Source organism: Pristiophorus japonicus, chromosome 9, assembly GCF_044704955.1.
Source record: "Pristiophorus japonicus isolate sPriJap1 chromosome 9, sPriJap1.hap1, whole genome shotgun sequence".
NCBI classification, from domain to species: Eukaryota; Metazoa; Chordata; class Chondrichthyes; family Pristiophoridae; genus Pristiophorus; species Pristiophorus japonicus.
In genome coordinates, this window is record NC_091985.1 from 220244855 (window position 1) to 220268668 (window position 23814).

The following is a 23814-nucleotide window of genomic DNA, read 5'->3' on the forward strand; positions in this document are numbered from 1 at the left end:
TGTATGGATAGGTTTTTTTCTCCTTTTTTCTGCTTGCCCATTTTTCAATTTTTACACAGAAGTCTGAAAGAGGAAAAACCAAGGGATGTGTTCAATAAAATCAGCCACACAGTCTCTTTAAAGAATCCTTCGATAGTATCACCAAAAAAAAAGTGAAATGTCACCATTAAACTGAAAAACCCCACAATATTCTACAACCGCAGGACGATTTTGGCAGCTGCCAGTTTGTGCAATAGTCTCTCATTCTACCTGTACAAATTATTAATACTTCGAAATTTCTGCTCAAACCCTTGTATAGAAGTGAAAAAAAATTAAGGGAAGAAGGGGCTACATAAGAGGAGGTATTGTAATCCTTTGCTGTCAAAAAAACAGATGCATACTGTAACACAGGTTGTTTCTCTCTTCTGTGAAATGCTTCGCGTTAATGGACAAACGCTTACAAGATTCTTTGAAGTTAGAAAATAAAAATGTGAATTCAACTCTCCCTTTCTTAAAAAAATGTAGGTATCGGCTATCTACAATTGAAACAACAGAACAGGAAAACAAAAAAAAACAAAGGACTGACTGTACACCAGTCATAACAAAAAGTATATTCTTTGTATAATATCATCCCTCAGTTTTTTTCTCAATAAATTGCAGTTCACTGAATTCTGGGAAAATAGTCCTCCCTAGAAATTTCAAAATTTTTTTCCAGTACAAAAAACCCTAAGTAAAGACGGATAATGAGAATTTGCTCCCAAAATGCTACAAGATGTCTAGTGTATTGTGATTAATGTTTGTGCCTGTTAAGTCTGGGTTGTCAGAACCCAAGCCAAGGTCACTGGTGGCACCATGTAAGCCTGCCATTCCAGGGTTAGCAAGTTGAGAAAGCATTGCACTCTGGTCTGGAGCAGCAAAGTGTCCTTGATCCATGGGGTTTGCCTGGACAGCTACCATTCCCGGATATGGGGAGATAGTCTGTGGCGAGACATGGTGTGGAGATGGCTGAGGCTGCATCCTGGGCGAGGGGCTGGAATGAGGTGGCTGGGACTGCGGGCGCCGTGACTGCATGGGTTGTGGGGACCATACCTGGTTGCTGAGAGAAGATGGGTATTGGCCCTGGAGGTGTGGTAACTGGGCCTGGCCAGGGAGCATGTGCTGCTGTGGACTCATGGAGTTGGACTGGGCTGGCGAACCCATCTGCTGTTGCTGCTGCTGGAGAATCCGCTGCTGGAGGGCCTGATGGAGACTGGAACTGCCCTCGGCTCCCATTCCGGCTTGTGGAAGCTGGCCCATCTGCCCTATCGTTTGTCCCACTTGTCCCATGGCTCCCTGCTGCATGCGCATATGATGCTGTATCCTCTGCTGTTATTGCTGCTGCTGCTGCTGCATGGGATAACCAGAGCTTTGAGGCTGTTGAAACTGGCTAGCCATGCCAGCAACCATGCCAGGGTTTGATTGCTGTTGTTGTTGCTGTTGCTGTTTCTGCTGCTGTTGCAAGAGCTGACGTCGCATCAAAAGCTCCCTGAAGTGGGAGTTCATGGTGGGGTGGTTCATGTTCATGGGCTGTCCCTGTGCATTGATCCCACCCATACTTTGTTGTTGCTGCTGCTGTTGATGCTGAGGGATGTTGGGCCGCTGAACTCCAAGCTGCATGGGGCTCATGTTCTGCATGCCTGGGTTGCCATGCATGCCTTGCTGTTCCTGAAGAACTGGCTGAGCCTGCATTCCTGGCTGTGGTTGCATTCCAGGCTGTCCCTGCATACCTGGCTGACCTTGGCCTCTTTGATACCTGGCTGCCCTTTGCTTGATGAAAGCAGCCATAAGCTGGGGGTTGGAGCGGAGGATAGCGAGCACTTGCTGCTGCTGCATAGGGGAGCTCGGAGACCTGAGAGTCCGCAATAAGTCCTGCAGGGCTCCTTGGGGAATGGCACCTCTGTTGGGCTGAGGTGCCGCTGATGTAACTTGGCACATGGGCGGCAGCGGTTGGAGCAGCATGTTCATTTGCAGGGCTTGCTGGGCTATCTGCATGACTGGTCTTTGCATTCCTTGTGGATGCTGCTGAGTCTGGGCCATTCCAGCTTGTGCCCACTGTGCCTGCTGCATGCTGGTTGGTCCCATTGCCTGATCCGTGTGAGTGTGGCCTCGCTGCGACTGTTGTGGGTTCATGCTCATTCCGGGCATTTGATTCATGGGTGCTATATGAGGATTCATAATGCCAAGCCGCTAGAATGATTGCTGCTGTGCCATCAGTCGCTGGGCATCGGCTGCTCGGTGAATCTGCATAGCTATTTCCACTGCAGCTGGTGGCGGTGGTCGCTGAACAGGAGGTGGAACCTGGGCAGCAGACACCACCTGTCCAGTTGGCTTGCCTTGCAGTATAGGAGCTTGTGGCTGACTTCTGGTCATGTTGCTGTATGAAGGCATGTTAGTTGGTGGTGGTGGCTGGGGCTGGGGCTGTGGCTGAGCTGGGGGTTGGGGCTGAGGAGTCTGCGGGGTGGTCGCTTGCTGGCCTGGTGGAGTAGTGGGCGCCGTGCCACTTGGGGATGGCAGGCTTTGTTTTCCAACACCACCCCGCTGCATTGTGGCCATCCTCCTGCGTAGCAGCTGGGCTTGTTGCAGATGGTGCTGCAGCTGTTGCTGTCGAAGCTTGTGCTTGATGTTGAGACAGAATGGCACGGGGCACTTGGTCTCTTGGCAGTGCTTGGTATGGTAGCAACAGAGCGCAATACGCTGCTTGCAGATTGGGCAGCCACCGTTGGTCTTGCGTTTGCACGCTTTGTTGTGCTGGACCATCCTCTTCATCCTCTGGCAGGAAGGCAGAGAACAGTTGGCATTGCGACACTGGCAGGCATGGAGCAGTGATTGAATGCAGCGCTGAATGCTGAGGCACGTCGAATCTCCAGTACTGGCCTCTGACCCTTGTGAGTTGCTCTCATCATCCAGACCAAGGCCTAGCTTCTCCATCTTGTGCTCATGTCCCTTAGCGTTAAAGCAGTTGACACAGAGGTCATAATCCTCATAGACAGTGCAATGCCACCGGGTCTCCACATACTGCTTGAACTCGTTACATGTATATACAAAGCGATCCTGGCCCTGGTTGTGAAGTTCCACCAGCATGCACGTGGTTGACCACTTAGCCTGTCTCAGTGACGAAAACTCCATGTGTTTGTCCCTTGCCAGCGTGAGAAAGGCATCACGCCCATCCATCAGGTCGCATGCAATGAGCGGGTCAGGATCTAGGATGGTTGGCAGTGAGTTTGAGTTAGGACCCGCAATCAGACGGATCACGAAAAACACCTCCTTGTGCTTTTCCATGGTGGCAGAGAGTTTCTGGGAGAGGTAGTTGGACACGTTGGGCATTTCCGGTTTCTTCTTGTGACCTCGGCTCAGGCTGCTCTTATTCTTACTCGTTTTCTTCTTATTTTTTTTTCTTGGCACTCTTGCTGTCCCCCTTTTCCATCAGTGCTCTCACTAGGGGTGTTGTTTTCCTCTCTCTTACGTTCCTCTTCTTCCTGCTCCAGCTCTTTGATGCTTTCCTCCAACACATTCGGCCAGAAGTCACCTTCAAAATATGGCAACTCCTTTGCGCTGGTCAATCTATTCTCTGTTGCCTGCTTAAATATATCCTTATAATCAAGAATTATTCGCTCTGTCACTGCCTTGTCCAACATCTTTTTGTACCACTCCTGCAGTCTTTTGGGCTTAGAGATTTTCTGGTCCAGCGGATGGCAGTGAAAACTGTAATCATCACCTTCACTTGGAGGACAAGTCTAAATATGGCCCTCTGTGTATCCCAATTTCCTTATGTATTCTAAGTATCCAATCAGGATTTCATGATAGACGGCTGTTCGCAGACATCGAGGGCGGAAGAAATGTACACTGTCAAGGTATGATATGTACACACGTCTCTGATTGGGCGGAGGACAGTCTGAACCGTACTCCTGCACATGTATGCCAAAGAAACACACGTCCACACCATCAATCTCTTCAAAGGCAAACAAAGCTTTTGTTCGATAAGGTTAAGACTCTGCCATCTCTCCATTATCAACAAACCTCGTCTTCATCCCTGGCTTGACTTCCACAATTTTATCTGAACTGTGCACCATAAGAACATAAGAACATAAGAATTAGGAACAGGAGTAGGCCATCTAGCCCCTCGAGACTGCTCCGCCATTCAATAAGATCATGGCTGATCTGGCCGTGGTCTCAGCTCCACTTACCCGCCCGCTCCCCGTAATCCTTAATTCCCTTATTGGTTAAAAATCTATCTATCTGTGACTTGAATACATTTAATGAGCTAGCCTCAACTGCTTCCTTGGGCAGAGAATTCCACAGATTCACAACCCTCTGGGAGAAGAAATTCCTTCTCAACTCGGTTTTAAATTGGCTCCCCCGTATTTTGAGGCTGTGCCCCCTAGTTCTAGTCTCCCCTACCAGTGGAAACAACCTCTCTGCCTCTATCTTGTCTATCCCTTTCATTATTTTAAATGTTTCTATAAGATCACCCCTCATCCTTCTGAACTCCAACGAGTAAAGACCCAGTCTACTCGAACCATGCACTCGCCAGCCTCCGGCTGATTCTGTCTGCGGAGGAATTCGTTAATACGAGTTTCCAGATAAATACCCAGCTTAGTGGTTGGTAACCTTTTTGCACAGAATTTATTTTCTTTCCTCGTTTTCCCAGTTTCCTTTAAACAGGGATCACAAACAAAACCTGAGGGCCAAATAAGTTCATGGTGAAGGACACAGATCTGATGCATTTTCCGACCACATTCAGTACATTCAACAAATATTTCAGGGTCCAGTGTATCATTTTTCTTCTTCGAGAACTGTTCCTTTGAAATCGTCGTTTGAGGCTGTGAAGGATCATCACCCAGGGAGACAGTCTCTCCCTGGATCTCATTGAAACATTTCTCACAGAAGTGATATTTGTTTTGATAACTGTAATAGGTAGCATCCCGAGGGATTGTACATAACTGTTTTCCATAGCAACAGAGGGTCTGCGGAGAAAATTCCATCTTTCTACCACAGCAATATCCCAGATTTTGCATGACAGGGTCGATCTCCAGCTCGAAGACCTCTGCCAGCTTCGGACAGTAGTTATACACACGCGACGACTTGCAGTCAGAATCAGGGGAAGTCATAACGGGGAACAAAGAAATGGCAGACCATTGAACAAGTACTTTGGTTCGGTATTCACTAAGGAGGACACAAACAACCTTCTGGATATAAAAGGGGTCAGAGGGTCTAGTAAGAAGGAGGAACTGAGGGAAATCCTTATTATAGTCGTGAAATTGTGTTGGGAAAATTGATGGGATTGAAGGCCGATAAATCACCAGGGCCTGATGGACAGCATGCCAGAGTATTTAAGGAGGTGGCCTTGGAAATAGCGGATGCATTGACAGTCATTTTCCAACATTTCATAGACTCTGGATCAGTTCCTATGGAGTGGAGGGTAGCCAATGTAACCCCACTTTTTAAAAAAGGAGGGAGAGAGAAAACAGGGAATTATAGACCGGTCAGCCTGACATCGGTAGTGGGTAAAATGATGGAATCAATTATTAAGGATGTCATAGCAGCGCATTTGGAAAGGAGGTGACATGATAGGTCCAAGTCAGCATGGATTTATGAAAGGGAAATCATGCTTGACAAATCTTCTGGAATTTTTTGAGGATGTTTCCAGTAAAGTGGACAAGGGAGAACCAGTTGATTTGGTGTATTTGGACTTTCAGAAGGCTTTCGACAAGGTCCCACACAAGAGATTAATGTGCAAAGTTAAAGCACATGGGATTGGTGATAGTGTGCTGACATGGATTGAGGACTGGTTAGCAGACAGGAAGCAAAGAGTAGGAGTAAATGAGAAATTTTCAGAATGGCAGGCAGTGACTAGTGGGGTACCGCAAGGTTCTGTGCTGGGGCCCCAGCTGTTTACATTGTACATTAATGATTTAGACGAGGGGATTAAATGTAGTATCTTCAACTGTGCGGATGACACTAAGTTGGGTGGCAGTGTGAGCTGCGAGGAGGATGCTACGAGGCTGCAGAATGACTTGGATAGGTTAGGTGAGTGGGCAAAATAATGGCAGATGAAGTATAATGTGGATAAATGTGAGGTTATCCACTTTGGTGGTAAAAACAGAGAGACAGACTATTATCTGAATGGTGACAGATTAGGAAAAGGGGAGGTGCAACGAGACCTGGGTGTCATGGTACATCAGTCATTGAAGATTGGCATGCAGGTACAGCAGGCGGTTAAGAAAGCAAATGGCTTGTTGGACTTCATAGCGAGGGGATTTGAGTACAGGGGCAGGGAGGTGTTACTACAATTGTACAGGGCCTTGGTGAGGCCACATCTGGAGTATTGTGTACAGTTTTGGTCTCCTAACTTGAGGAAGGACATTCTTGCTATTGAGGGAGTGCAGCAAAGATTCACCAGACTGATTCCCGGGATGGCGGGACTGACATATCAAGAAAGACTGGATCAACTGGGCTTGTATTCACTGGAGTTCAGAAGAATGAGAGGGGATCTTATAGAAACATTTAAAATTCTGACGGGTTTAGACAGGTTAGATGCAGGAAGAATGTTCCCAATGTTGGAGAAGTCCAGAACCAGGGATCACAGTCTAAGGATAAGGGGTAAGCCATTTAGGACTGAGATGAGGAGAAACTTCTTCACCCAGAGAGTGGTGAATCTGTGGAATTCTCTACCACAGAAAGTTGTTGAGGCCAATTCACTAAATATATTCAAAAATGAGTTAGATATAGTCCTTACTACTCGGGGGATCAAGGGGTATGGCGATAAAGCAGGAATGGGGTACTGAAGTTGCATGTTCAGCCATGAACTCATTGAATGGCGGTGCAGGCTCGAAGGGCTGAATGGTCTACTCCTGCACCTATTTTCTATGTTTCTATGTTTCTATACAGCCAGGCATTGTTGAACATTAACCAAATGTCATCCACATACTGCCATGTCTCCTGGTACCGGCCAGTGTCCAGCTTGCGCTTGATTGTAGACAAATCCATTGGCGTCTTTACGATATCAAAGTAGTCAGGAATACCCAGGAGTTGGGGATCTACAGGTTGCCGGAAAGGATGTGACTCAGGGTCCTGATGGTAAAGTGCTTCCAGTGTCAGCATTAGCCTGCCGCAACTCTTCTGGCTTGAAAATCTTTTTACGTGACTGTCCACTCGCAGGGGATGATTGAGTCGCCAAGCTTGTGCTAACTTCTTCCTCTTTTGCTTCACCTTTCACCTCTGGTTTCTTCTCACCAGCCTCCATTGGCTCCTGTTTACACTCTTCGGTTGTGGGTTCTTCCTTTACCTTCTGTTTGATTTCCTGCTTTGGTGCCACAGTTTTTGGCTCAGTTTCTTCCTTCTCTTGCTTTTCCTCCATCTTTACATCAGACACTGGTGCTTCAGGAGCTGGCTGCTGAGAGTTGGGATCTGTACTGCTGACTGATGCTGGAGTCGATACTCGACCATCGGCACTCACTGCCGACTGTGAAAGTGGAGTACTGGGATGCTGAGACTGTATCGGTGAGATGGTTGTAGGGGTTGTTGGGGTTGTATTTTGCTGCTGTGCTGATGGGGGTCGAGGTGGCGGTCGCTGCTGCTGCTCCCACTCACGTTGCTGCTGTTCCCGCTCCCACTGCTCCCGCTCACGTTGCTGCTGTTCCCGCTCCCACTGCTCCCGCTCACGTTGCTGCTGCTCCCACTCACGTTGCTGCTGTTCCCGCTCCCACTGCTCCCACTCACGTTGCTGCTGCTCCCGCTCCCACTGCTCCCACTCACGTTGCTGCTGCTCCCGCTCCCACTGCTCCCACTCACGTTGCTGCTGCTCCCGCTCCCACTGCTCCCACTCATGTTGCTGCTGCTCCCGCTCCCACTGCTCCCACTCACGTTGCTGCTGTTCCCGCTCCCACTGCTCCCACTCACGTTGCTGCTGTTCCCGCTCCCACTGCTCCCACTCTCGTTGCTGCTGTTCCCGCTCCCGCTGCTCCCACTCTCGTTGCTCCCACTCCCGTTCTCGTTGCTGCTGCTCCTGCTCCCACTGCTCCCTCTCCCGATGCTGCTTCTGTCCAGCGGTCACCTGGGTCTGTGGGGAGACTGGTGGAGGAGGAGGAAGCTGCGTTTGTGGCGGTGTCTGGACTTGTGAAGGAGGGGGAGGCATTGTCTGGGGCCACGAGTTTGGTGATGGTGTCTGTTGCCGCGGTTGGGGAGGAATGCTAGGTGGTGGCTGGTGAGGGGTGGGTGGGAGGCTTCTTGGCCCAGGGGATGGGGAATTCTGATGAAATGAAGACTGAGAAAGAGGTGGTGGGCAGTTGAATTGGTCACTCTGGGCTCTTGGCTGCATGGAAGCGGAACTGTTTACAGGTCGTGAGGGGTTTTGAGCCGCAGACATGACAGGCTGGTTGCTGGCCTGTGTCATGGTGGTGCTGCCAGTGTTCATTCCAGGAGAGGATACGGGAAACTGGTTCGGCGATAGGAATTGATTCTAAGCAGGATGCTGTGCAACCATAGGCCGTTCCATTCGGGAAGTGGTTAATCCCATCTGGTTCATAGGTCCTGTTTGGGTCATCTGTCCTGGGTGTACTAGTGGAGGATTTAAGCATTGTCCCAGACCAGTTATCTGCATGCTGGTCATCGGTGGAAATGGGCTCATTCCACTTGGGGTCTGCATCCTGTTTATGATCGGGCTTGGCACATTTGGCCACATAAGGGTCGGGTCAGAGAGTGGGCCATTTGGCGGGAGTCCAGCCTGCAGTTGAGCCATGCTTGGGGCTGGGCTGCTCCTGTAGGTAACATACCACTTTGGTTTGGCATCACGCCCTGTTTCTGAAGCCTAGTCCGATGCTTTCCCTCCAGTTCCTTCTGAATCTTGTAGATCTTCTCAGCTAGCAGATGGTAGTACTCTGCTCTGCTGTTGGCAGACTCATACATGTCTCCTTCCACCTTTCGTGCATAAGCCACCAGGTTTTCCTTCCATCTGTCTTTTAATGCTGCTGGGTCAGGTGTTGGGAATATGGCTTGAACTAGTTTGTGAACAAGGTGATTGCGTAGGTCCTGAGTAACGTCATCGTGCCATGACTTCCGAATGCCAGTACTCGAGGGGGGCGTTGCTGTTGGCACTGCATTTAGATTACTAACACTGGTGCCATCACTTAGCATTGGGTTGGCTGAGATCATGGATGACAGCAGCATAGCATCATGCAGTAAGCTGGACTGCTGGTTGGGGGTCTGCACACCCACATTACTTCCATTCACACCCATTTGGCTGGTACCCATAGCATTCATAAACTGCAGAGATTGGTGCCCCGGTGAAGATTGAGATGATTGCTGGTTCTGCATCTGAGGTTGAGGCATCTGGTTACCCTGATACGTGAGTCCAAGCGCCGCATAGGCACTCTCTATCGAGCTCGGGTCGATCTGACTGGTAGTGTTTAAACTTGGCGTGTTCTGCTGTCCAACCCCAACTGACCCTAATGAGTTTCCGAATCCTACAGCTGCCCCAGCTAGTAATGATTGCTGGTTATGCTAGTCCCCAGCATTTTTCAAAGGGAGACAGACAGGACAGTCATTCCTTGTGCAATTCTTCCAGTGGGAGATGATCTGGCGTGATGAAGCACAGTGTGCAACCTGACAGGATTTATCAGCCTGACAGTGGGTCATATGATTCAGGACATTCTTCATGGTTTGGCAGTGCTGCAGGTTGTAGGGCTGCACCTCACCATTGGTTTGCTCCCGACGCTGATATTTGTGTGCATGCAGAAGCAGAACTAGTTGTTGCTGGATGAGTTTCCGTTTCTCGGGATCTGCTGTGGGTGCAGAACCCATTCCCTGCCCTGGGAGCTGCCCCATTCCTCCCTGCTGCACTGGAGAAGGCTGCTGCGGCAGGTTTGGCATCCCAGCACCACCAGCAGGTTTCTTATCCATTGTAAACTGAGGCAGGCTGTTCCCTAAGCACCCATCTGCTACCCACGTCTGCTGGTGTCCAGCGTCTGACCAGCGCTCTGCCCATATGGCTGTCCATAAGGGCTAGGGGTTCCCATCATTCCCATCTTGTTCATTGCCCCAGGTTGGGGTCCTTTGAGACCTGCTGCCATCTGAGGAGATCCCTGGGATAACGTTGGACATGCCTGGGCTTGAGTACTGTATGTTAGGTCTGCCCCTTCCAGCACCAAGAGAGCCATTCATCACTTGTCCCTGCATCATGCCCTGAACATTGCCACTGTTCATCAGGGCTGGATTGATATTAGCATTCATGCTCATCCCAGCCTGGTTGGTTGGGCTGTTTACACCAGACATTAGACCTGTTGCTGACGTATGAAGCTGATCATGTTTCTGTGGATTCACAGACTGTGGTGTTGGAAGTCTCTGGTTTGCTCCACTTGCTCCCATCCCCATATTAGGAAGGGATGTAAGACCACCTTGAGTTAGGGGGCTCTTGATCATACTACTTAAGCTTCCTATACTGGGACTGTTCTGTTGATTTTGGCTGCCTACTGATTGCACTGGACTATCCATGGATCGTGATGAGGCACCACCAGAGCTGACTGCCCCATGTCCCACATTGATACAGGAACCGCTGCCTCGCAGAAGTTCTGACAGTTGTTTGTGCTTTGAGGCTGCATCTTGCACCATGCCAACCCCTGTAAGCTGAGCCAGGTCACCACCGTTGGTCAGTCTAATGGATCTGAACAGATCAGTTCATCTGGCAAGTCATTCTCAAGGTCAAATAAGGATCCAAAATCTGTGCCATCGCTGGCTGAGAGAGCCGGGGAGGAGGTTTTAGGCCGCTTGGCTGAAGGCGGTCCATCCAAGAGATTCTCTGCCATTTCTTCCCCCGAATTTTAAAAATTACGCCTTTCAACTGTATGTGTGTGTGTGTTTTTTTCTCTCTCTCCCCACCTCCCTCTCCTCCCCAAGCAAACCAAAACAAGCAAAAACAACAAGAAAAACTGCGAATTAATCGATTGATCTTTCTGCTTTTCTCTTCCCCCCCACCCACCCTCCCTCCCTCCCGCAGAATTATTATTTAAAACAATTATATTTTCTCTCTCTCTCTCACACACACACACACAAAGCCTAAAGCCTAAGGCCTAATGCCGGGCCCAGGTTTCTCAGGTCGATCATCCATGGGCAGCAACAACAAAAAATAACACGAAGGGGGAGGGAGGGGAGAAAAAGAGGGGAGAGAGAGAGAGAGTGAAGAAGAAAAAAAAATAAAAAAAGAAAATGAAAGATGAGCATGGCGGCTTCTCCGACGAAAACCACATCGCGATCGCTTCACGACCCTCTTTCCTTCCACATTCCCCGCAAAATAATGAAGGGGGAAAAAACCCTTCTCTGTCAGAGGGGAGAGGGGGAAAAAACCTTTTATTTTAAAAAAATACCCCCCTTTCGATCTAATAGAGAAAACGATTCTCTCTCCTCTCTCTCTCTCTCTCTCGAGAAAAGCCTCAGTTCTTCACAGGGGGAAGAAAATGTGAGCTAACCGTTTTTTTAAATTTACAGAAAATGTTTACATTTTTTTTTCCAAATAACGGACGGTGGAAGCCGGCCAAAAGATGAGTTTTTCCACACACACAAAAAACACACTACTTTTTTTTCCTGTATTGCTGATATAGTGTTAGTTTTCTTTGCTTTTTCCCCTCCCACCCGCTCTCTTCTCCCTTTTTTGGCATTGTCTTGTCCCTTTTTTCCCCCCTTGCTCTCTCTCTCCTCACTCGATCCACACAAGCCGAGCGTGTGTGTGTGTGTGTTTTGTCTCTCTCTCCCCCTCTTCTTTTTTATCATCCCCCCACCCCACACCACCCCCTTCTTTCTCTGTACCTGCCTCGGGCCGGCGCGGCTCTCTGGCGCCCTCTCCTGGCCTGCTGTATATTGTAAGATTGGTCTTTCCCACCGGTGGGTCTCTGTACCTGCCTCGGGCCGGCGTGGCTCTCTGGCGCCCTCTCCTGGCCTGCTGTATATTGTAAGATTGGTCTTTCCCTACCGGTGGGTCTCTGTACCTGCCTCGGGCCGGCACGGCTCTCTGGCGCCCTCTCCTGGCCCGCTGTATAATGTACGATTGCTGGTTGAGAGTCTTTCTTTAGTTTGCTCACCACATCCTCCCAACCCGATGGCCGCCGACTCAATGCCTATTTTATTGTATTGTTTGGATTGCCGGAAAGCACGTTCCGAGTTTTATGGATTCACTGAACATTGGACTAGATTCTCGTGAATGAATTGGGCACGTTTCATCACGACATGTAATTGACCAATAAAATTTGAGCTGACGGTTTTTTAACTCCCAGGCGGGGTTTCAGTGTCAACTCATTCTTTCGCCCTGGCACCTGACGGGCATGCGCTCTTTTTACAGGACAGTCGAATATTCAGCAAAACCCCACGAGCTGGAGCTGGCACCATCCAAAGGGGAAATATTCTCCACCTCTGCATCCTTCCCATCACGCTCCCGTTTGTGGTCAGGGCTCTCATCGCTCCGGCGTTAAATCAGTTGTTTAGTCTCTCCCAGCAAGGCAGATAATCTGCACTGTGGGATATTAAAACGATGCGTCACATCCCTCGCTCTTGTGTTTACCATTACCACAACCCCTTTCGGAGCCACCACATCCTGACTCCTGACTTCTCTCCAGCACAGACCGAGTCCGGCCTGACATGGTGAACTCTGCAGGGAGCAGCTGAGGGCCCATTAGCTCAGAACAGTCGCTGAGCTGTTTACAGATGAATACGTTGTGAATCACGGTTGGATTTCTTTCCTGTGCTGCACCAGTGATGATCAGTGGTTCAGTACCACTAATGGATTCAGTACAGCCCAACCCTGATCAGTGTAAATGGATCGAACCACCTAGATACATGTGGGAGACTGACCAGGAGAGTCTGATCAATAAAATAGAGGGATTGCCACAGCTAAACCCACCTGATCTTTATAAATGCACCAAACCATCTAACTACATATGGGGAGGGAATTGGCCAGGATGGACTGCTCATTACAACAACAACTACCACGCTCATTTACATAGCGCCGTTAACTTAGTAAATTGCCCCAAGTCAATTCACATGAACGTAATTAGACAAAACAATATACTGAGGCAAAGAAGGAGACATGAGTACGGGTTACCAAAAGTGTGGTCAGAGATAGGTCCTGAGGATGATCTTAAATGAGGAGTGAAATGGAGAGGTTTAAGAAAGGAATACCAGAGATTGGGGCCTAGACAAGTTAAGGTACAGCCGCCAATGATGAGGTGAAGAAAGTGGAGGATGCACAATCAGCAATGCAGAGTTCATAAAATCATAGAAATTTACAGCACAGAAGGAGGCCATTCGGCCCATCATGTCCATGCTGGCTGACAAAGAGCTATCCAACCTAGCCCCACTTTCCAGCTCTTGGTCCGTAGCTCTGTAGGTTACAGCATTTCAAGTGCATATCCAAGTATTTTTTAAATGTGGTCAGAATTTCTGCCTCCACCACCGTTTCATGCAGTGAGTTCCAGATCCCTACCACCTTCTGAGTGAAATAATTTGCCCATAAACCCCCACTAAACCTCCTAGCAATTACTTTAAATCTATGCCCCCTGGTTGTTGACCCATCTGCTAAGGGAAATAGGTCCTTCCTATTCACTCTATCTAGGCCCCTCATAATTTTATACTCCTCAATTAGGTCTCCCATCAGCCTTCCCTGTTCCAAAGAAAACAGACCCAACTTATCCAATCTTTCCTTATAGCTAAGATTCTCCAGTTCTGGCAACATCCTCGTAAATCTTCTTTGCACCCGTTCTGGTGCAATCACATCTTTCCTGTAGTGTGGTGACCAGAACTGCATGCAGTAATTACCTAAGTAATGTTTCATACTGTTCAAGCATAACATCCCTGCTCTTATATTCTATGCCTCGGCTAATAAAGGCAAGTATACCATATTCTTTTAATTACCATATCCACCTGGTCTGCTACTTTCAGGGATCTATGGACATGCACTCCAAGGTCCCTTTGTTTCTCTACACTTCTCAGTATCCTACCATTTAATGTGTATTCCCTTGCCTTCTTAGCCCTCGCCAAATACATTACCTTTTACTTCTCTTGATTGAATTCTATTTGCCACTATTCTACCCACCAGACCAGTCCAGTCCCTTGCTTTCTTCCTGCAGTCTGAACTGCACGGCCAATTTTTGTATCACCTGCAATCTTATTCATACCCCCGACATTCAAGTCTAAATCATTAATATATACCACAAAAAGCAAGGGAGTTCTGGGAGGTTCGTAAGGCTGGAGGAGTTTTCATGGATGGGGCAGGGCCAACGAAATGGAGGGATTTGAACACGAGAATGAGAATTTAAAAATAGAGATGTTGCTGGACAGAGAGCCAATGTAGTTTAACAAGCAAGGGGTGACATGTGAAAGGGACTTGGTGCGAGTTAGGTTATGGGCAGCAGAGTTTGAATGAGTTTAAGTTTATGGAGGGAGCAAGATGGGAGTCGGGACAGGACAGCATTGGATCGGTCCCGCCTGGAAGTGACAAAAACCTGGAGGGTTTTAGTGGCAGAAGTGGCGGAGCATGTCGAGGGAGCCTTAACTCTGTGTCTTATCCGTGCTGTAGCTGCCCTGGGAGTGTTTGATGGGACAGTGTAGAGGGAGGTTTAGTGTGCATCTGAGCCATTTTGTACCTGCCTCTGGGAGTGTTCGATGGGACAGTGTCGAGAGAGCTTTACTCGGTATCTGACCAGTGCTGTACCTGCCCTGGGAGTGTTTGATGGGACAGTGTAGAGGGAGATTTACTCTGTATGTGACCCATGTTGTACCTGCCTTGATAGTGTTTGACAGGACAGTGTAGCGGGAGCTTTACTCGATATCTGACCTGTGCTGTACCAGGAAAAAGAAAATGAAAGGGAAAGAAAAAGGGAGAATCGCCCTTCTCCTCTCTTAACAAGCCTGGCTTCAGCAGACAGATACCTTAGATAAGTTTCAACGATCTTTTATTCCAGCACATGCAGGCAGAGCAGCTCACGTCTCAGCAGCCTGAGAGAGGATCTCCACCGAACTGTTCAGCTTTCCCCTTAATTGTACAGGTTTTGGCATATGAGTGTCCTCGTGGACGGACCTTAACAGTGACGTGATTGGTTGTACCAAGGCATGATCGAATATCCATTTGTTCCCTTCTTCCAACTATCACTTGCCTTATATTGTTATATGGTTATATTAGTTCCTCTTTGGATGTTCTTTATTGCTCCCTTGAGCCCGAGGTCAACAAGTGGTCATCTCGTGGCTCTATTGTGTTTTATGCGTATGTGTGGTTTTAAGCATACCTCTTGTTTAGCCAGCTCAATGCCTTCACAATAGCCAGATAACATCTTTGATAATCAGTCTTGCCCTTACACCCACAGAGCCATACTGTTTTGTCCGCCTTCGAAACCACAGCTACCGGGGTGGCTCAGTCACTCCTATCAGTCTTCACTAAAACTCCATTTTTTTCCCAACTTATCAAACTCTCATTCAACCGGCAATTTTAATGCATATGGTATCAGCGTTGGTATAGCAAAAATAGGTTTGACATATGACTGAATCCGAATATGTGCATTGTATCCCTTGATGCCTTAGTATGAGTCCTCAAACATGTTCGCATATTTCTCCAGCAGAGTATCTAACCGAGACTTAGCCATTTCTGTATTACAAATGCTGTACCAATCCAAACAAATTACTTTTAGCCAATCTTCGCTCAATTTATGTTTTTTGCTATTATAATAGGTAATCTTGCTTGTTGCCTTTGGTAACGTACTATATATTCCAGTTGTCCAAGTGTCTGCAGTTTTTCCCCTGAATATGTTTTCAGCTTTACTGAGCTCGCTTTTAGTGGTATGCCCCTGAAATTCTTGTAATTCACATCCTGACTCATTATTGAGCAATCCACCGCTGAATCTATTGTCATATTAATGCATTGAGTATTAACTTTCTGAAATGCTAACACAATGGATGTACTGGCATCCTCTTCACTGCATATACAGTAAAACCTACACTGTTTTGATTGGCTTCCACACAGTGAAGTCTTTGATTATCGTTGTGCCTGTCCTTGGATTTAAATGCGGTTTGCTTGGCACCGGTAGCATCCTGCCCACTTGAACTGACACTGTTGTGCGGTATGAATGTCATTACACCTCTGACATCTATTCTTCTTGGTTTCATAACTCTCCCTCCGACTTGGGCTCACCCTTTTCTGCATTTCCACAGCCTGTGAACTGCTACTACTGCCGGTAATGGATGAAATTCCTTAATATTTGTCTCTGCCATCTCCATGGAGGTGGCTATCTTGTAAGCTTTCTCAAAAGATAGATCATCCATACCAATAATTTTGATTGGATGCGTTCATCCGTTAGTCCATATATAAATTCATCTCAAAGAGCCCTGTCTAGGAATCCTGCAAAATTGCAGTGTCGCGATAATCTTCTTATGGCAACAACGTATTCACTGATGGCTTGATAACATCTTTGGTTTCTCATTGCAAACTTATAGCTCTCCGCTACTTCTAAAAGCTGTGGATCAAAATTATTCTCCAATATCGGTAGTATGTCTGAGAATGAAGCATCCTTAACCTTTCTCGGCATTAAAACATTCACTAAGGTAAATCTCTACACCAATCATGACTGACAGAATAGCTTTCATCTTCTCGTGCACTTCTTGATTCTTTAGTTGTGAATTTTCTACAAGTTCATTGACATTATTAGCTCTAAAAAAACATTTGCAATCTTTCACTGTAGGATCTAAACGATTCCTTATCCTTGTCAATGGCTCTCAAATTATGGACAGAACTCATTGTCATATCCATATCGCCTTCTTAGCTTAAAAGCCGTTAATCACTCTCATTAATCTTGAATTATTTTTCAATGACTCTAAATAGCTTTCCACAAGCTCTTTTTGTCAGTCCAACACTGTTCAGTACACACAAAAAAGATGTTACTACCACATTTTCATTTGGGAAACACGCTGCCAGTACATCTTCTTGTTGTGTTCCACTTGCATTTGCCTTCTCATCAAAGGAAATTCCTCCAAAATGTCTTCATGAAGAAACTCCCATCTTCATCGCCATTTGGTAATATATTTGCTTCAAGGGTTCATTGCTTAAGAATTCATAGCAACACATTGCTATTATGAACTAATTGGTTTATTTGGAAAAGGGATAACAATCCCACGACACATTACCAGTTCATCCACCGGCTCACAACAACCTGCCTTGTCGTTGATCCCTGAGCTCAACTGGCTGGTGTTTTACTGAGTCTTGTGAACATCACATGACTGGCTAAGCCACTCCCAACTCATGTGAGCATACAAATGCATACATTACCGTCGTTAAGAAGGTATATAGAATGCTTTCCTTTATTGCTGAGGTATAGAGCAGGGTGTATATACCAGGACTGTATATAGCACTAGTTAGGCCACATCTGGAGTACTGCGTGCAGTTCTGGTCACCACATTACAGGAAATATGTGATAGCACTAGAAAGGGTGCAGATGAGATTTACGAGGTGTATCCATATACCTGCTGCCCTTGTCCTTCTAGATGGTAGAGGTCGCGGGTTTGGGAAGTGCTGCTGAAGAAGCCTTGGTGAATTGCTGCAGTGCATCTTATAGATGGTACACACTGCAGCCACAGTACGCCAGTGGTGGAGGGAGTGAATGTTTAAGGTGGGGTGCTGATCAAGTGGGCTGCTTGATCGAGGATGTGAGAATGTGAATTGTAGGGCTGGAGGAGGTTACAGAAATAGGGAGGCAGCGAGGATCACGGAAGGAGTTGAACAGGGGGACCAGAATTGTTGGACTGGAGGAGGTTACAGAGATAGTGGTCGAGGGCCATGGAGGGATTTCAACAGGAGGATCAGAATAGTTGGGCTGGAGAAGGTTATGGAGATAGGAAGGGGGCGAGGGACATGGAGGAATTTGAATGGGAGGATGAGAATTGTAGGGCCTGCAGGAGGTTGCAGAGATAAGGAGGGGGCGAGGGACATGGAGGAATTTGATTAGGAGGATGAGAATTGTAGGGCCTGCAGGAGGTTGCAGAGATAGGGAAGGGGCGAGGGACCAGGGAGGAATTTGAACAGGAGCATGAGAATTGCAGGACTGGAGAAGGTTAGAGGTAGGGAGGGGGCGAGGCCCATGGAGGGATTTGAATGGGAGGATGAGAATTGTTGGGCTGGAGGAGGTTACAGAGATAGGAAGGGGGCGAGGGACATGGAGGGGTTTGAACAGGAGGATGAGAATTCCACAAAGGAGGTGACTGAGTCTGTGAACTAATAGTCACCGTTCACGGTTGCATGCAGTGACAGCTTTGATGAAATTATGGTTGTGTGAGCTGATCACCTAATTCCAGAGATGCCTGTGAATGTGTAGGCTGGAGCGTCCATAATTGGGCTGTGTAGCCTGATTGGGATGAGAATCAGGTGTTCAATTGTGGGCAGCTGTCAGCTCCTCGAGATCACAAGGAGAGGTTGGTGGATAGATGTTCTTTATTGAAGAAACTGGAAACTAAGTTGTAACTCAGTCGAGATGATAGAGTGCAGCAATTGGTTTAGGGCATTCCTGAGAAGTGCAGAGGAACAGAGGGACCTTGGAATGCATGACCACAGCTCCCTGAAGGTCACAGACCAGGTAGATAAGATAGTTAAGAAGGCATATGGAATACTTTCCTTTATTAGCCGAGGCATAGAATGCAAGAACAGGGAGGTTATGCTTGAACTGTATAAAACACTGGTTAGGCCGCAGCTGGAGTACTGCGTGCAGTTCTGGTCACCTCATTACAGGAACGGTGTGCTTGTACTGGAGAGGGTACAGAAGAGATTTACATGGATGTTGCCAGGACGTGAGAATTATAGCTATGAGGAAAGATTCGATAGGCTGTGATTGTTTCCTTTGGAACAGAGGAATCTGAACGAAGACTTAATTGAGGTGTATAAAATTACGAGGGGCCTAGACTGAATGGACAGGAAAGACCTATTTCCCTGAGCAGAGGGGTAAATAACCAGGCGGCCTAGATTGAAAGTAATTGGTAAAAGGATTAGGGGGGATTTGAGGAGAAGAATTTCTTTACCCAGAGGGCAGTGGGGATCTGGAACTCACTGTCTGAAAGGGTGGTAGAGGCAAAAATCCTCATCATATTTAAACGGTAATTGGATGTGCACTGGAAGTGTTGTAATCTACAGGGCTACGGACCTAGAGCTGGAAAGTGAGATTAGGCTGGATAGCTCTTTATCGCCCAGCACAGACACGATGGGCTGAATGGCCTCCTTCTGCACCGTATATTTTGGGCAGGAACGTGCAGTTGAGTTTGAAGATCAGCCATAATCTTATTGAATGGGGGCAGGCTCTAGGGGTCGAAAAGGCTACTCCTGCTCCTAATTCTTATGTTCTTTAGCAGCAGATATACAGAGAAATAAACAATATTACTGTGATTTCCCCGCATGGAGATGTAACCGAGTCGATCCTTTTTGATTCTGACTCTCCACAACTGGTTAGGAAAAGCTGAACTGTCAGCTGTGGCTCAGTAGGTAGCACTCTTGCCTCTGAGTCAGAAGGTTGTGGTTTCAAGTCCAACTCCTTGAACCAAAAAAGCTCGGAACACTCAGTGCAATGCAGAGGGAACACTGCATTGTCGGAGGTGCCATGTTTCAGATGAGACGTTAAACGCAGGCCCCTTCTGCTCTCTCAGGTGGATGTAGAAGATGCCACGGCACAAGAGCAGGGGAGTTATACCGGGTGTCGTGGGCAACATTTATCCCTCAATCAACATCACTAAAAAAACAGATTATATGCTCATTGTCACATTGCTGTTTGTGGGAGCTTGCTTGTGTGAAAATTGGCTGTCGCATTTCCGTGTTACTTCATTGACTGTAAAGGGCTTAAGAAATGTGTGTCTTTCTTTTTTCAAGTTGGGGGAGAGTGAAGTCATTCACTTTGGACATAAGAAAGATAGATGTTTCTAAATGCTGAGACGCTGGGGAATGTGTAAGTGATGAGAGATTTAAGGGTCCAAGTACATAATTCAATGAAAGTTAGTGAGCAGGTACAATGAATAATTAAGTTTCTAATAGAATGTTGGTCTTTATCCAGAGACGTTTGAAGAGCAAAGGGCTGGAAATTCACCCTCTGGGACCAGGGCTCAAATTGTGGAGAGGAGCGGAAAGAGGAACCATGCCAGTCATATATGTCCAGATTGAGCCTGCTAAGATTGACCCTAGTCTCATAGAATGGTAGAATGGTTACAGTATGGAAGAAGGCCTTTCGGTCTGTCAATCCCGTGCTGACTCTCTGCAAGAGCACCTCAGCTCGTCCCACTACCCCTGCCCCTTCCCCATAGCCCTGTATTTTCTTCCTTCAGATACTTATCCAATTCCCTTTTGAAAGCCAAAATTGAGTCTGCCTCCACCACCCATTCCAGATCCTAACCACTCGCTGCATATAAAAGTTTCTCTGTGTCACCTTTGGTTCTTCTGCCAATCATCTTAAATCTGTGTCTTCTAGTTCTCGACCCTTCTGCCAATGCGAACAGTTTCTCTCTATCTACTCTGTCTACATGCCTCATGATTTGAATACCTCTATCAAATCTTCTCTCACTCTTCTCTGCTCTGAGGTGTACAACACCAACTACTCCAGTCTATCCAAGGAAATGAAGTCCTTCATCCCTCGGCTCAATCTCGTAAATCTTTTCTAAACCCTCTCTGAGGCCTTCACACCCTTCATAAAGTGCCCAGAACTGGACACAATACTCCAGTTGAGGCCGAACAAGTGCTTTACAAAGGCTTATCATAACTCCCTTGCTTTTGTACTCTATGCCTCTATTTATAAAGCCCAGGATTGTGTAAGTTTTTTTAACTGCTTTCTCAACCTGCTCTGCCACCTTCAGTGGTTTGTGCACATAAAACTCCAGGTCTCGGTGTCCCTGCATCCACTTTAGAATTGTACCCTTTAGTTTATATTTCCTTTCCTCATTCTTTCTAACAAAGTGTATCAATTCCACTTTTCTGTGTTAAATTTCATCTGCCACGTGTCCGCCCATTTCACCAGCCTGTCTATGTCCTCTTGAAGTCTATCACTATCTCCTCACTGTTCACTATACTGCCAAGTATAGTTTCATCTGCAAATTTTGAAATTGTGACCTGTATATCCGCATCCAAGTCATTAATATATATCAAGAAAAGCAGTGGTCCTGGAAGCGACCCCTGGGGAAACACCACTGTATATTGATGAATGATTGATGCTTCTATATTGAAGTCCACTGCAAAATGCGGCAAAGGGAAGGAATCGAATCAGAGAACATCACCAGTTTATTTTATGTACTTGAATTCATTCTCCGAATGTGAGCGTCGTTGGCAAGGACGAGATTTTATTGTTCATCCCTGGTTGTCCTTGAGAAAGTGGTTAGCTGTGCTCCACACTGTTACAATTGAGTTAGATACAGGCTAAGGGAAGTTCATGTCTAACTAACTTAATTGAACTAACGAGGTGGATCGATATGAGCAGCGCAGTTTAGGTTGTCTATGTCGATTTTAGCAAGACCTTTGACAGGATCCCACATGGCAGGCTGATCAAAAAAGTAAAGATCCTAGGGATCCAATGGAAAGTGGCAAGTTGGATCCAAAATTGGCTCAGTGGCAGGTAGCAAAGGGTAATGGTCGATGGATACTTTTGTGACTGGAAGGCTGTTTCCAGTGGTGTTCCGCAGGGCTCAGTACTAGGTCCCCTGATTTTTCTGGTATATATCAATGAATTAGACTTCAATGTAAGGGGCATGATGGAGAAGTTTGAAGATGATACAACATTGGCCAAGCTGTTGATAGTGAAGAAGAAAGCTGTAGACGGCAGGAAGATATCAATGGACTCGTCAGGTGGGCAGAAAAGTGGCAATTGGAATTCAATCCAGAGAAGTGTGAGGTAATGCATTGGGGGAGAGCTAACAGGGCAAGGGAATTCACAAAAATGGTAGGATACTGAACAATGTAGAGGAATAAAGGGACCTTGGAGTGCATGTCTACAGATCACTGAAGGTAGCAGGCCAGGTAGATAAGGTGGTTAAGAAGGCATACTGAATGCTTGCCTTTATTAGCCGAAGCATAGAATACAAGAGCAGTGAGGTTATGCTTGAACTGTATAAAACACTAGTTAGGCCACAGCTGAAGTACTGCATACAGTTCTGGTCACCATATTACAAGAAAGATGTGATTCCATTAAAGAGGGTACAGAGGAGATTTACCAGGATGTTGCCAGAATTCTAACTATGATGAAAGATTGGATAAGCTGGGGTTGTTTTCTTTGGAACAGAGAAGGCTGAGGGGAGACTTGATTGAGGTGTATAAAATTACGAGGGACCTTGATAGAGTGTACAGGAAGGACCCATTTCGCTTAGCAGAAAGGTCAATAAGCAGGGGGCATAGATTTAAAATAATTGGTAGCAGGATTAAAGGGGAGTTGAGGAGAAATATTTTCACTCGGAGAATGCTGTGGGTCTGGATATCACTGCCTGAAAGAGGCAGACCACCCTCAATGCAATTAGAAAGTAATTGGATGTGCGCTTGAAGTGCTGTACCTACATGGCTATGGACCAAGAGCTGGAAAGTGGGATTAGGCTGGGTAGTTCTTTATCAGCTGGCGTGGGCACGATGGGCTGAATGGCCACCTTCTATGCCATGACTTTATATGATTCTGTGATGAAGCAGACTCTGTGACCTGGTCTGTAACTGTTACCCTAACCCAGCCTGTTATCATTACTCTTGTCTGATTGCAGTGATATTTATAGGGTTATGGTCGCTGCATAAGGTTCAGAGCTATGGCTAGAGCTAAGGCTAACTGAGAATCTTACTGTCTCTCCCTTCCTCCAACGTACTGCGACATCATTCAGTCCTCTGACTCTGGCATGTTATCTCCCTGTCCCCCTTGTATCTTTTCATAGTTTTCGGTCCCCGCCACAAACTCCATTCCCTAGCCACTGACTCCATCCCTCTCCCAACTTCTGTGTAAGGCTGAACCAGATTGTTTGCAACTTTGGTGTCATATTTTGCCCTGAAATGAGCTACTGACCACATCGCCGCTGCATAACTAAGACCACCTATTTCAACCTACGTAGCATCGCCTGTCTCCACCCCTGCCTTAAATAATCCACTGCAGAAGCCCTCATCCATGTCTTTGTTAACTTTAGACTTGACTATTCCAACACACTGCTGGGTGGTGTCCCATGTTTTACCCTATGGAATCTAGATGTAATACAAATCTCGGCTGCCCATGTCCTAACTCACACCAAGTCCCGCTCACCCATCACCCCTGTGCTCGCTGACCTACTTTGGCTTCCTGTTAAGCAATGCATCGATTTCAAAATTCTCATCCTTATTTTCAAATCACTCCATGCCCTCGCCCCTCTCTATCTCTGTAATCTCCTCCAGTCCTATAACCCCCCTGAGATATCTCTGCTCCTCTAATTCTGCCCTCTTGAGCATCCTTGATTGTAATCGCTTAACCATTGGTGGGCGAGCCTTCTGTTGCCTCAGCCCCAAGCTCTGGAACTCCCTTCCTAAACTTTTCCACCTCTCTACCTCTCTTTCCTCCTTCAAGACGCTTCTTAAAACCTACCTCTTTGACGGAGCTTCTGGTTATCTGCACTAATTCCTACTTATGTGGCTTGGTGTCAGTTTAAAAAAAACCTCATAATACTCCTGTGAAGCACCGTGGGACGTTTCACTATGTTAAAGGTGCTATATAAATACAAGTTGTTGTTGTTGGTTCCATTGTGAGACTTTTACCTGTATCCACCCTATTAACATCATAGAATCGTAGAATGGTTATAGCACAGAAGGAAGCCATTCGG

General features: G+C 46.9%; 1 pseudogene; it reads right to left on the minus strand.

Annotated features, from left to right (window-relative positions):
* Nucleotides 1-623: 623 nt before the first annotated feature.
* Nucleotides 624-10817, minus strand: LOC139273718 (histone acetyltransferase p300-like; annotated as a pseudogene).
* Nucleotides 10818-23814: the final 12997 nt, after the last annotated feature.